The 15237-nt window shown below is 38.8% G+C and overlaps 2 protein-coding genes across 8 annotated transcripts in view; one reads left to right on the top strand and one right to left on the bottom strand.

Annotated features, from left to right (window-relative positions):
* Nucleotides 1-15237, bottom strand: part of LOC106882261 (coiled-coil domain-containing protein 73) — a 295558-nt gene that overhangs the window by 75907 nt on the left and 204414 nt on the right. The gene's annotated exons all lie outside the window — the stretch shown is intronic.
* Nucleotides 1-15237, top strand: part of LOC106882262 (uncharacterized) — a 70670-nt gene that overhangs the window by 34241 nt on the left and 21192 nt on the right. The window lies entirely within an intron of this gene.

Consider the following 15237-nt stretch of genomic DNA (forward strand, 5'->3'; position numbering starts at 1 on the left):
GAGTTTACAAATGAATAAACTCAATGTATTTTTGGTTTTGTTGAGTAACAGTTGTATTAACAGTTGCTGTTGCTTCTACAATTTTAACGACTGCTGTTGAAACTGTTGTTGCTGTTTCTGTAATTTAATTACTCAAGCTAGTAAATCTTCCATGTCCTGTATGGGTTCGAATATCTTGTCACCAAAAATGTAATGGCAAGAGTTGTGCACAAGGGTGTAAGAATAGCTTTATCCAAATAGATATTTGGATATGGTTATCTAGAATTACATTTTGCAGAATTAATGTTCACACAGAATGCACTCCGTACTACTCCAATATTAAACTAACACAGTAACCATTACAGACAATCAATGCTGTCAACCGTACTGCTGTCAAATGCTCATCAACTACTCGCTTTCAACTATCAATATTTCACACAGATTCTTTATTTTATTGAAATGCGTTAGTCCACTTTCAGTCATGCAGGAGTGGTCAGGATCCTTCCTAACATAGACATATATATATATATATATATATATATATATATATATATATATATATATATGTAAAATTTTGCAGTGTGCACTAAATTGCAGCAGAAACATGTAAGTGCAGAAATGGAAAGACATGATTGACTGCAGAATAAAACTGGATATGTAAATCTCTGTTCTCCTTATTTTTAATTTATATTATAAATTAATTATTATTAATTTATATGTATATATATCTATAATACATTAAAAGTCAGTTTCAATCTTGCTTCCTTGCAATGTTACCCAGGCAAACTGGCACATAACGGGGAAATATTATGAATTAAATTTACCCTGAAATGTCAATAGGAACGAATAAAACGAGTTTTGTGTAAATTGGAGCAGTAGTTTATTCAGATATTTGTGGTTTGGGGTATAAATATCTAAAACGGTGCATAATGTGAAAATGTTCTGAATTTAATTTCATCCTGAAAGGGAAGAAACGCTAAACGTTCGATTAGACTGATTTCACAAGGAAAGAATACGATTTGTGTATAAATACTATACAATTCATATATGAAAATATGTTGTCTATTGATTTTTATTATGCATTAACCACTGATAGGAAAAATTTTTCTAAATTTTCTACCCTTACAATTTTCACAGTATATATATATATATATATATATATATATATATATATATATATATATATATATATATATGTATGTATATATATATATATGTATGTATATCAGTACATATTGTAAAGCTGAGTTTGTGAGTGTGTGTTGCATCTATAGAAATCCACACCTTACAAGATAGCAATCTGGGAGTCACACCAATGGATTCCTCATGGTCAAAAATTCCTAGAATCGACCATTTATTTATTTATTTATTTTTTGCTTCCTAAGAGATGAATTTTTGCATCAAAAATAATTTAAAACCATTCTAACAATTTTCAAGTCGGAGAAATACACCAGCATTTGCAAACATGAGTGACAGTGTAAAGAGAGAGAGAGAGAGAGAGAGAGAGAGAGAAAGAGAGAGAGATAACAGATTTTTAAAATTTCGTCTTTTTAGTGAGTGATTCACAATATAAACGACATTCTCTGTTTCTCCACAACTAATTTCCAAATTTGCTGAATCTGCTCTACTCATAGCGACATATAGCTGGTGGTGCTTGAACATGGGAGAGAGCAGAAGTTACCAGAGCAAAAATCCTAAGTGTTGACTGTAGACACTCTCCTTCACAAATAATCAGCTATTATTTTGTAAACAATGTTACAAAACTGTTCATGTTTTCCAAAGGAGAGATCTGACACTCACATCTCTGCGGGAGAAGATAGGACTCTCTATTACTTTTACAAAACTTACGTCTGGGTGCCAAATTTGCCTCAATTGATGGTATTACTCAGGTAATCCTAACTTAATCCCAAGCAAAGCCGGGCTATAGTGCTAGTATATATATATATATAGGCATGGCTGTGTGGTAATAAGCTTGCTTCCCAACCACATGGTTCCGAATTCAGTCCCACAGTGTGGAATCATGGGCAGACCAAAGCCTTGTGAGTGGATCTGGTAGGTGGAAACTGAAAGAAGCCCATCGTATATATGTATATATTTATGTGTATGTGTGTGTCTGGGTTTGTCCACCCACCGTCGCTTGACAACCGATGCTGGTGTGTTTATGTTCCTGTAACTTAGTGGTTTGGCAAAAGAGAACCAATAGAATAAGTACCAGGCTTATAAAGAATAAATCCTGGGGTTGATTTGTTCAACTAAAGGCGGTGCTCCAGCATAGCCACAGTCAAATGACTGAATCAAGTAAAAGAATAATATATATATATATATATATATATATATATATATATAATATAACAAATAACAAACCCCCTCAGGTAGATGGCCCTGCTCAATCTGTAGAAAAGGCATGGGTACAAACTCCATACTATGTACCCGATGTAAGCTGTGTACACATAAAAGGTGCAGCAATATCAAAGGAAGGTTAACCGGGAAGATAGTTTTTGTGTGTGGCAGATGTACAGGGGCAATGTATAGAAAACAGATTCCATCACCTGCAAGGAGGAAAAACTAGAAGTAGTTAACAACTTCCGCTACCTAGGTGCCCGAGTCAGTATTGGGGGTAGTTGCTCTGAGAGTGTAGTGGTGAGAATAAGAATAGCCTGGGCAATGTTCAAAGAATTCCTACCTCTGCTGGCAACAAAGGGCCTCTCACTCAGGATGAAATGTAGACTGTATGATGCATGTGTACGAACTGCCATGCTACATGGCAGTGAAACATGGGCCATGGACATGCATAGGCTTGAAAGAAATGAAGCTAGTATGATCCACTGGATGTGTAGTGTCAGTGTGCATACATGACACAGTGTAAGCACCTTGAGAGAAAAGTTGGATATAAGAAGTATCAAATGTGGTGTGCAAGAGAGATGACTGCACTGGTATGGTCATGTGCTGCGTATGGATGAGGACAGCTGTGTGAGGAAGTGCCACACCCTAACTCTGGGAGGAACCTGTGGAAGAGGTAGACCCAAGAAGACATGGGATGAAATAGTGAAACATGACCTTCAAACATTGGGCCTCACAGAGGCAATGACAGAAGACAGACACCTTTGGAGATATGCTGTAATTGAGAAGACCCAGCAACTAAAGTGAGATTGTAGTCATGGCTGATGCCAGTGTTGCATGTCCGGCCCATTTAAGGGTACTCTTGATGTGTTGGGCGATATGATATGCTTGAGAAGACCTGTTGAGTCAAGTAAAGCCAATATCGTAGTTGTGGCCAGTGCCCCCTGACTGGCTCCCATGCCGGTGGCGTGTAAAAAGCACTGTCCGAACATGATCGATGCCAGGCCCACCTGACTGGCTCCTGTGCTGGTGGCATGTAGAAAGCACCCACCACACTCTTGGAGTGATTGGCATTAGGAGTGGTATCCAGCTGTAGAAACATTGCCAGATCAGATTGGAGCCTGGTGTAGCTGCTGGCTCTCCAGACATCAGTCAAACCGTCCAACCCATGCCAGCATGGAAAACGGACATTAAACGATGATGATGATGAACAGTGGGGGTAGGTGCACTGAAAGTGTAGCTGCTAGAAAAAGAATAGCCTGGGCAAAGTTCAGAGAGCTCTCACCTCTGCTGGCGACAATGGGCCTCTCACTCAGAGCAAAAGGCAGACTGTATGACGCATGTGTACGAACAGCCACGCTACATGGCAGTAAAACATGGGCTGTGACTGCTGAGGACATGAGTAAGCTCGCAAGGAATGAAGCCAATAAGCACCACTGGATGAGTAATGTCAGTGTGCATACCTGACAGAGTGTAAGTATCTTGAGAGAAAAGTTGAACATAAGAAGCATCAATTATGTTGTGCAAGAGAGACGATTGCACTGGTATGGACATGTGGTGAGAATGGATGAGGATAGCTGTATGAAAAAGTGCCACACCCTAGCAGTTGAGGGAACCCATGGAAGAAGTAGGCCCAGGAAGACCTGGGATGAGGTGGTGAAGCACAACCTCCAAACATTAGGCCTCACCGAGACAATGACTTGTGACCGTGACCTTTGGAAATATGCTGTGCGTGAGAAGACCCAGCAAGCCAAGTGAGACCAAAATCCAAGGCCTCTGCCAGGGATGTAGCCAGCCCACTTACACGTAACATTCCTTCATTGGACACTAAACTCCGCTTGCGAAGACATGGTGAGGCAAGTGAAATCGAAATCGAACTAAATTTGTTGGAACACTAAACTCAGCTTGCGAAAATCTGTTGGGGCAAGTGAAAGCGAAATTGTGATGGCACCTGTACCAGTGGAGCACTAAGAGCACTGTCTGAGCGCGATCGTTGCCAGAGCAGCTGTCTGGCTTCTGTGCCAGTGGCACGTAAATAGCACCAGTGTGATCGTTACCAACGTCGCCTTCTTGGCACTTGTGCCAGTGGCACGTGACAAGACATTCGAGCGAGATCGTTGCCCCTATGCAGGTGACACGTAAAATACACAATTTCGAGTGTGGCCATTGCTAGTAAGACATTTGAGCGAGATTGTTGCCAGAGCCGATGGACTGGCTCCTATGCAGGTGGTACGTAAAATACACCATTTCAAGCGTGGCCATCGCCAGTACCGCCTGACTGGCCCTTGTGCCAGTGGTACGTAAAAGTACCCACTACACTCTCGGAGTGGTTGGCATTAGGAAGGGCATCCAGCTGTAGAAACTCTGCCAAATTAGATTGGAGCCTGGTGTTGCCTCTTGGTTCACCAGTTCTCAGTCAAATCATCCAACCCGTGCTAGCATGGAAAGCGGACGTTAAACAATGATGATGATGATGATGATGATGATATATATCAGGGACATGAAATAGACTGATACCAACATTTTCGTCTCCTGGCAAAATATGCATCTAATTCTTCAAAATTATGAAGGTTAATCTGATTACTATGCATAGAACTGCTGTAGTACACGTGCTGCATACATTTCTACCGCACTGTTTCTTTTATGTGCTATAAAGGCAGAAACAGATCTGCTGTCAACTCATTCCCGTGCCTGTGTTTTGCTCATTTTTTCTGTTTTACTACATAAAGGTTGCCAACTGCCTACCCTGAGTAATTACTGGCAGCATGTGCTTGATATATATATATATATATACATATATATATATATATGGAGTGGCTGTGTGGTAAGTATGAATAGCTTGCTTATCAACCACATGGTTCCGGGTTCAGTCCCAGTGCATGGCACCTTGGTCAAGTGTCTTCTATTATAGCCTCGGGCCAACAAAAGCCTTGTGAGTGGATTTGGTAGATGGTGTCTGTGTTTGTCCCCTCCACCATTGCTTGACAACCGATGTTAGTGTGTTTATGTCCCTGTAACTTAGAGGACTTTGGTCCCTGTCATTCATCGACTACCTCATCGATGAATGACAGGGACCTTCCCTATGTGGCTGGTGATTTCAATGGACATGTTGGACAACATTCAGGGGCTTCCATAGCGTACATGGAGGCTATGGTTTTGGTTCCCGCAACGAGGAGGGAACCAGACTGATGGAGTTCTGTGATGCAAATGACCTTATGGTCTGCAATACTAACTTCAGGAAGCCTGCCAGTCACCTAGTTACCTACCGTTCTGGCAGGCACACAAGCCAAATTGACTACATCCTCACCAGGAAAAGGAAAAGATGGCTGCTTAGAAATGCCAAAACATTCCCAGGCGAAGAATGTACCCCACAACATAGACTAGTAGTTAGTGACTTCAGGATCATGGCTAAGTGGTTGCCCAGAAGACGACCAGCATGGTGGAGAAGGGTCTGGAAGCTCAATGATCCTGTAAATGGACAGAGATTTAGAGACGTATTACTCGAAGCTTTTGACGAAATAGAGGGGGATATAGCATCACATGACGTGGAAGACAACTGGAGGTTTCTACGGAACAACCTGCTGAGGGCTACTGAGTAGATCTGTGGATGGTGCAAAGTCCCCTCTCGACCCAAGGTAATGTGGTGGTGGAACAATGTTGTTGACAGGGCATTTATGGAAAAGAAACAGGCTTGGAAGGACTGGAAGAATGGTGGTAACAGGGAATTGTATCTGACTGCCAAAAGGGAAGCTAGGAGACAGGTTTATTTAGCCAGTGGGGAAGCAGATAAGAAAAAATTTGCCAATGTTCTGCACCATAAGGACCAAAGACTTGAGGTATTTCGTGCTGCGAGACAGTATGTGAGAGAGGATCATGATGTCATAAGAGAGAAATGTGTTTGCATGGATGATGGCTCACTTGCATTAAACGAGGCTGCAAAGAGAGAGGTATGGAGACGCCACTATGAAAGGTGGCTAAATAAAGAGAATGAATGAGAGAAAGAGAGCCTGCCGAATGCCGACCCAACAGAGGGACCGGATATCTGAATTGACAGTGCCTTGGTAGATAAAGCAATTAAGGGTATGAAGACAGGGAAAGCCCCCAGTGCATCAGGAATCACTGCAGAGATGCTCAAAATATCTTGCAGTATAGGCTATAGCCTAGTCACCTGTATTGTTAACTAGGTGATACATGAAGGAGTCATACCCACTGGTGTAGCAGCACCATAGTCAACTGCTACAAACGTAAAGGTGACACATTAGATACAATTAATTACAGAAGTATCAAGCTGTTGGATCAGGTAATGAAAGTCATGGAGAGGGTCATAGCCCAACTAATTAGGGCGAGGGTCAGTCTAGATGAGATGCAGTTTGGGTTTGTGCCAGGGAAAAACACCACTGATGCTATATTTCTGGTAAGACAGCTGCATGAGAAATAGCTAGCCAAAGATTAGCCCCTGTACCTGGCTTTCGTTGACATGGAGAAAGCCTTTGACAGGGTCCTCCGATCCCTTATCTGGTGGTCAATGAGGAAACTACGGATAGATGACTGGTTAGTGAGAGCTGTGCAAGCCATGTACAGGGATGCTGTCAGTAAGGTGAGGGTTGGCAACGAATACAGTGAAGAATTCCGGGTAGAGGTAGGGGTCCACCAAGGTTCAGTCTTCAGTCCCCACCTATTTATCATAGTCCTCCAGGCAATAACAGAGGAATTCAAGACAAGATGTCCCTGGGAGCTCCTCTAAGCTGATGACCTTGCTGTTATTGCTGAGTCACTATCAGAACTAGAGGAGAAGTTTCAGGTGTGGGAGCAAGGATTAGAATTGAAGGGCCTTAGAGTCAACCTAGTTAAAACCAAAGTCTTATTACACCAATTAAATATGTACTAATTTTATCTTCATTATTATTTTAAACTTAAACTTCGTTCAACTTGTATTTAAAACAATGATAATTTAAAACAATGATAATTTATGTAAGATGTTTTTTGTATATAATATACATGTTATTATAATGGATGAAGGGATGATTATTGAATGGTTATTATTTTGATATTATGATATTTTTTAAATAATTTTTCTATCTTTATATAATAAGTATTTCATATTAATTCACTTGGTACTTATTGTTGGTTGAGATATATATCTAATTATTGTTCTACTTACGATCTGACGATTAGCTATATTTTTGAATAGAACTTATTTTCGATAATTTCAATTGATTTTAATCGATTTAAATTTCTTTTCTATTTGAAAATTGGTTATGAAACACGTGTAATCTTTTTATTATATTTATCTTATGATATTTACTTTACTTTATATTATACTCATTTATTGTGCTTTTAATTATTAATTTTTCTATATGTGATAGTGGATTTTCAACGATGAGTCCTTGAAAATTGGTTATTTTCCCTAAAACTATATATTTTATATATACTTTATCAATAAGGCTCAATTTAATTTTAATTTTTTATAAATTGATTTTAATTGAGTTTTTTACCTGTAATTTTGGATTTTGTCCCTAATATTATTATATATATATATATATATAGATATGCTTTTGGTGCAAATGGTTTTCTTATACGACGCCGTATCTTACAATCCTGTAAATAATAATAATAATGGTATTTTTATATAACATTAACGTTTATGGCATTCACTGTGCAATGACTAAGGAAAATAGTCTAATAATGAGGCATATAAGCACTTGACAGAAAAAAGGCTTTCCTATCCGTGTGTGAAGGTACCACAATTATTCATGTTAACAAAGGGATGTGGGTTTGCGTCCCATGCAGATGGGAAAGCCTTCTTTTTTCTGTCGAGGGCTTATATGATCCATTATTCGACTATTTTCGTTAGTCATTGCACGGTGAACGGCATGAGCTTTAAGCTTATATAAAAATACCATTATTATTATCTACAGGATTGTAAAATACGGCACTGTATAATAAAGCCATTCGCACCGAAAGCATATATATATATATATATATATATATATATATATGCTTACTATAGCCTCAGGATGAACAAAATCTTGAGTGGATTTCTTACTCGGAAACTGAAAGAAGACTGTCGTATATATGTGTATATTTGTATATGTGTGTGCCTGTATCTTGGGTTTGTACCCCTACCATTGCTTGACAACTGATGTTGCTGTGTTTACATTCCCGTAACTTAGCGGTTTGGTAAAAGACACTAACACAATGAGTACTAGGCTTACAAAGAATAAATTCTGTGGTTGATTCCTTCGACCAACGGCGGTGATGCACCATGGCCGCAGTCACATGACAGAAACAAGTAAAGCAATACAATCTATGCCATTTTCATCCCGAGCAAGGCCGGGTATCTCTGCTAGTGTATATATAAAGACGAATATATAAACAACAAGCAGGTGTATTAGTTTGACACTCAGGAAGGTGAGAAAGTCCTTTATGTTTCGAGCCTATGTTCTTCAACAGAAAAGAGCACAAGGAAATAAACAGAGAGAGAGAATAAAAAACTTTTGGAGTTAGCAGTCAATCATGGTAACTGGTTGGACAAAGGTAGTTAGACAGGAGAGCTAGGAAGAAGGGGAGGTAATAAAGTAGTGGTAATCCCAAAATGAAGGTGTGCATGCATATGCAAGAGTGTGTAAGTGTGTGCATGTGGATAGGGGCTGGTGGCATTGACATGTGGATGTGTGCGTCTGTAATGTGTGGGTGTGTGGATGATGGTGTGGGTGCTGGGAAGTGGTTATTGCTAGTGTGTGCGGAGTGTTGTGGGGTAGTGTGATGTGGTATGGTGGTGTGGCAGTGTTGAAGAAGAACAAAATACAAAAAAATGAACCAGTTCTCTGAGAAGATAGTACATATGTATCTAGCATGCAAAATACAAACCATAGAAGGAAATGTACTTGCTACCCATGAAACAAAACTCCGTTGGTGGGAAACTCAGACTTTCCCAGTAGGTAGTCTAGTATATATATATATATATATATATATATATATATATATATATATGATGGCTGTCCACTCATGACCGAGGAAAACTAACTTATATTTTGCATTTGCAGGTCCTTAACCTGCTTCCTCCATCTGTGGCGATGATAGGCATTGGTCTTGCAGTCAGTCTCCTGCATATCACAAGCCTTTAGTGAGGACTTGACACAGTCCTTACCTCGCAGCTATGGTTTCTGCTGGGGCCTCTTTCCGTTCACACGTTCCCCATATAGCATCTGCTTAAGGATCCTGCTATCCTTCATTCTAATAAGGTGTCCAGTCCAACATACCGGTGCTTGTGCACCATCGCTTCAATACTGTGTACCGTGCATGTGTACTAACATCGCTCCTTTACTCATGTAAGGCATGGACCCTTTACAAACGTCATATAAGGGTCCTTGAACACGTTCATCAGAGAAGTCTCAGACATATTCTGAATGTTGGCTGGACCTTAAAAACTCCAGACACACAGGTCCTGAGGACAGCTCATATATATATATATATATATATGTATACATAGAACCTCCTCTAATACTTCCTCTGTTGTGGCAAGACACCAACTTCTGTCTCTCTGTCTCTTTGTCACGCTCTAACCTTTCATCTTCTGACACAAGTTCCTCTCCTCAAATGTCCTGTCCCTCTCATAATTCCTTGTCTTTTGAGGTACTTGGTTACCCTGTCAGTGCTGGTGTCACGTTAAAAGCATCCAGTCCACACTGTAATGTGGCTGGTGTTTGGAAGGGCATTCAGCTGTAAAAATCATGCCAAAATTAACTTCGCCTGTGTGAGCACTTTGTAAAAAGCACTGAGTCCACTCTGCAGAGTGGTTGGTGTTAGGAAGGGCATCCAACAATAAAATCCAGGCCAAAACAGACATAGTAGCCAAGGGTAGTTTTTATACCTAGCTGGCTCCTGTCAACCGTCCTACCTATGCATGCATGGAAGACAGATGTTAAATGATGATGATGATGATGATGACATTGTCCATACACATGTCCTCTAACTGTATGTATCCTTATTGTATCTGTAATAATATTTTTTTCTTTTTTCTCTCTGTGTAAGCATATAATGTTCTATGATCTTCCACCTGATATCATATGGGATCCTTGATCTTTGAGGTGCCACATATGGCTGGCCAGGGACGCGACAAAAATAGAACATCCACGTCCATATATTAATGGGCATGGCCATTGCAAAATCTGCATTGTGAAAAGAACCAAAATTCTTAAAGACTATGCTAAGCCTGGCGCATTAAATAATCATAAAGAAATTTTTTCAAAATGTGTTTATTTCAAGTGTTACCTACTGGAAAACTGATTCTATTCATTTGCTGGTTAGGCTATTGCAAGACTGTAAAGGTTTTTTATCCTCTGGTCCGTTCAGAGGAGATAACCCGTCCTCATTAACGTTTTTATAGGTTAGCCATTAAACTTCATTATCCTAGCATTTCCTCATGTCTGTGAGGTAGAAAGTAAAATTTTGTCTTTGTATAGATGAGCTGATGAGCTGTCCACAAGGCTGTAGTTTTTATGGATATGAAACTATTGATCACTCTATGACAGGAATTTAATTTTTTGCTTCAATACTGCTCTATTCCTCAGAGTATGCTTCTTTTTCTGATATATGTTTTATTGACAATATATATATATATATTCTTTTACTTGTTTCAGTCATTTGACTGCAGCCATGCTGAAGCAACACCTTCAAGGCTTTTAGTCAAACAAATGACCCAGGACTTATTTCTTAAACCTAGTACTTATTGTATCGCTTCTTTTGCCGAACTGCTAAGTTACGGAGATGTAAACACACCAATACTGGTTGTCAAATGGTGGTGGTGGTGGTGGGGAACAAGCACAGACACAAGGATATATATATATATATATATATATATATATGAATATATATATATATATATATATATATGAATATATATACATATATATATATATATATATATATATATATATATATATATATATATATATATATATATATATATATATATATATATGAATATATATACATATATATATATATATATATATATATATATATATGAATATATATACATCACTAGATACATTAAGCAAACCCAGTGAATTTCTGTCTCTTTCATTGGATCCTCACTTTATTTTTTCTTGCTGATATTATGTCTAAAATCTCGATTTTTTCCATGCTATATGCTAAATAGTAGCTTTCACTTTGTTTGAATATTCTATACGGCCTTTATCTAGGGAATGGGGCAGCCATGCTGTTGGTCATTCACAGTGTGCCTGCCAAACCCACCCTCTCCACCTGTACCTGAAGTCTTTCTAGAAGCTCTGTCATAAACCTATACAGAATGCTATCTCCCTCACTTCCACTGTTGCTATCTCCTGATAAACATGGCAAGTGTGAAGTGAATAAAATGATAAAGTAGAGGCAGTTTGAAATCTATTTGAACTTATATGATATGTCTGGGAAATATACATGCGAGCTTCCTTTTCAGATGCAGAATGTTGTCCCCTGTCCCTGTGTCTCCCTGGTCCACACTTTGCACACCCTTAGAGTTGGCACATTCAATGTTGGCATAGGTAGGTCTGGTGAGATTGTTGAGATACTTGAATGGAAGTGTGTAGATGTGTGTTGCATCCAAGAAGTAAGGTTGAGAGGAGGTTCTGCTAGGTTCCTCACAGGCAAAGATATAAAATCTTCTGGGTAGGGAACAGTAATGGGGTTATGGGTATGGGCACATTTCTTGCTGAGAAATGGGTTGATAAGGTTTTCAAGGTAGTCAGAGTGTGTGATAGAATATACACGCTTAGACTAGTGTTGCAAAGTGGAACAGCAACCATTATCTCGGATTATGCCCCTTGGCCAGCACTACCTGATGAACAGAAAGACTGAATTTATGACACCATTTTGTAGACTACCTCATCAGAAAATGACAGGACCTTCTTTTTGTGTCTGGCAACTTCAATGGACAAGGTCAGGGTGGCTTTCATGATGTGTATGGTGGTAACAGATTTGGTACTCATAATGAGGAGGGGACCAGGCTGCTGGAGTTTTGTGATGCAAATGATTTTATGATCTGCAATATTAACTTGAGGAAACCTGCCAGTCATCTGTTCACTCATCAGACTGGTGGGCACACTAATCAGATTGACTACATTCTAGCCAGAAAACAGGAAAGGTGACTGCTTATAAATGCCAAAACTTTCCCAAGTGAAGAATGCATCCCTCATCATAGGCTGGTTGTTAGTGACTTCAGGATCAAGGCTGCCTAGAAGACAACCAGTGTGAAAAAGAAAGGTCTGGAAGCTTAAGGACCCTCTGAATGATCAGAGATTTAGAGACATATTACTTGAAGCATTTGACAAAAAGAAGAACAACCGGATATTCTTATGGGACAACATGGTGGTGGAACAGTGCAGTTAACAGGGCCATTAGAGAAAAGAAACAGGTCTGGAAGTGTATTGGTAGCAGGAGACTGTATCAGATAGCTCGAAGAGAGGCTATATATATATATATATATATATATATATATATATATATATATATATATATATATATATATATATATATATATATATATATATATATATACTGGAGTAAGCACATGAAATGTGCAACAAGGTGGAAAAAAGAGTACTCAAATACCAGAGGTAGAGTAATATGCTTTATTTAAAAGCAGCAGAAATATAACAAAAAAACTGTTACTCTGAGTTTCACGTTCCCGTTCATCGAACGGGAACGTGAAACTCAGAGTAACGGTTTTTTTGTTATATTTCTGCTGCTTTTAAATAAAGTATATATATATATATATATATATATATATACGATGGGCTTCTTTCAGTTTCCATTTACCAAATCTACTCACAAGGCTTTGGTCAGCCTGTGGCTATAGTAGAAGACACTTATCCAAGGTTCCACACAGTGGGACAGCACTCGGAACCATGCAGTTGGGAAGCAAGCTTCTTCCCACACAGCCATGCCCGAAATGTATACACAGATGTGATAGAAGTAAATAGTCACCCCACAGAACATTGTTTTATGCTTATTCTAACTTGTAAAGGTTTATATTTTTAATAAATTGACATTTTTATGTTTCAGGTTCTGTATGTAACTGTTTAATCATGCCATGTACAAAAGAAGCCTTGGAACTGTCTGAATTTCAAAGAGGCCGTATTGTGGGTCATTCTGAAGGTGGACATAGCGTAAAATTGCAGAAAACCTTGGGATCCTGCTTTCTACAGTTAATAGAGTGATTGTGCAAGTCACCAGAGAGGGGAAGGAGTTCACATCACTTCACCCAGATCAACCAGGGCCCTCTGACAGGACCCTTCTATTTGTTAAGAGATGTGTGGAGGATAATCATTGTTGCAAGGTCTCTGACATATCAGAACAAGTTGATGTCAGTCCCAGAACAGCTGTCAGGTATTTCCACAAACTTGATTACTATGGCAGAGTAGCAAGAAGGAAGCTACTTCTTCAACCAGCCAATATCAAGCAGAGAACAGATTGGGCCAGTAAAATGGTGGAGATGCCACTAGCATTTTGAGGCACTGTCATATTCTCTGATGAGTCCAGATTTGCTGTATTTCCTGATAGTGGTTGAGTGTGGGTCTGGAGACTGTGATCAAGAATTTGATGTGAAAAGATTGAAGCAAACAATGAAATGTGGCAGCTATTCTGTGATGGTCTGGGGAGCAATTTAGAACAATGGTTGATCAGAGCTGGTGGAGTGTGAGGGAAGCATAAACTCAGATAAATATGTGTCCATATTGTAGAAAGGACTCCTTCCAATCTTCTCCAGTGGTGAAATGATTAAGAAGATTCTTTATTTATGGAAGATGGGGATCCTTGTCACACAGCTAAAATGACCCAAAATTTGTTGGATGAGAATGACATTAAAAAGTTTCCATGGCCAAGCCACGGAAACAGTCACAAGATATGAACCCTATTGAACACCTCTGGGACATAATGGACAGGACACTTCATAAAAAGAACAAGAAAGCATCTTCAAAGCCAGATCATTTTAGATAACTGCATGAAACTTGGCAAGAAATTCCACAAGAGAATATTTGTCATCTGATCAGTAACATGCTTAATAGGATTCTTGCATTGAAAAATGCAAAGGGCATGTCAACTAAATATCAAATATTCCCATTATAACAATTAATAAATAAATTGAATGTATAATTTCAGATTTAAATCAATTTTAATGATTATAAGACTATCATGTCTGTGTATATGTATGTGTGTATGTATATATATGTATGTTGTGTGTATGAGCATGTGTGTGTGTGTGGATAAATGTTTATATCTAACTCTGTCTTCCATTCTCTAGACAACTTGATTTAATTTTATTCTTTCCCCCTAATTAGCTGTACTACTCCTGATTACTAACTATATATTGTTGCTATTATGTTAAACTGTCATATGTCGAAATTTGGCCAAATGTGTTCTTTTCAATATTTATTTTTGCTTGCAATGGCTGGTTCTTTTGGTCAAACTATCGTATCTTCAGATGTCAAAAATTGTCCAAAGTGTAGTACAACAGTTTTGCTATGGAATGGTGAAACAATTTTGGTGAAGTGTTTATATCATTGCTATTATGCAAAAGTGTTGTAAGTCCAAAACATTGCTTTTTCAGAAAACAAAAAAATTGTTTCACCATTCCATAGCAAAACTGTTGTACTACACTTTGGACAATTTTTGACATCTGGGTTTTTATCGGGGTGACTCAACCCAATAGGTATGTGCTTTGATTGCTCAAATAGACATGCCATTAAAATCCCAGTGGGAATGGGAGTTGAAGTTGTGATATTGCGACTGCTTTATCCAAAGCAGCTAGAAGTGGCAAAAATAGGGATATAGACAACATAGTAATGATGTCAGAAAATGAAATCAGCAGAGCCACAGATGCATCTAAATCTAATAAATGTTCGTGCAGAGAAAAAACAA

This window comes from Octopus bimaculoides, chromosome 25 (assembly GCF_046866305.1).
Source record: "Octopus bimaculoides isolate indiv1 chromosome 25, ASM4686630v1, whole genome shotgun sequence".
In the NCBI taxonomy this organism is placed as follows: Eukaryota; Metazoa; Mollusca; class Cephalopoda; order Octopoda; family Octopodidae; genus Octopus; species Octopus bimaculoides.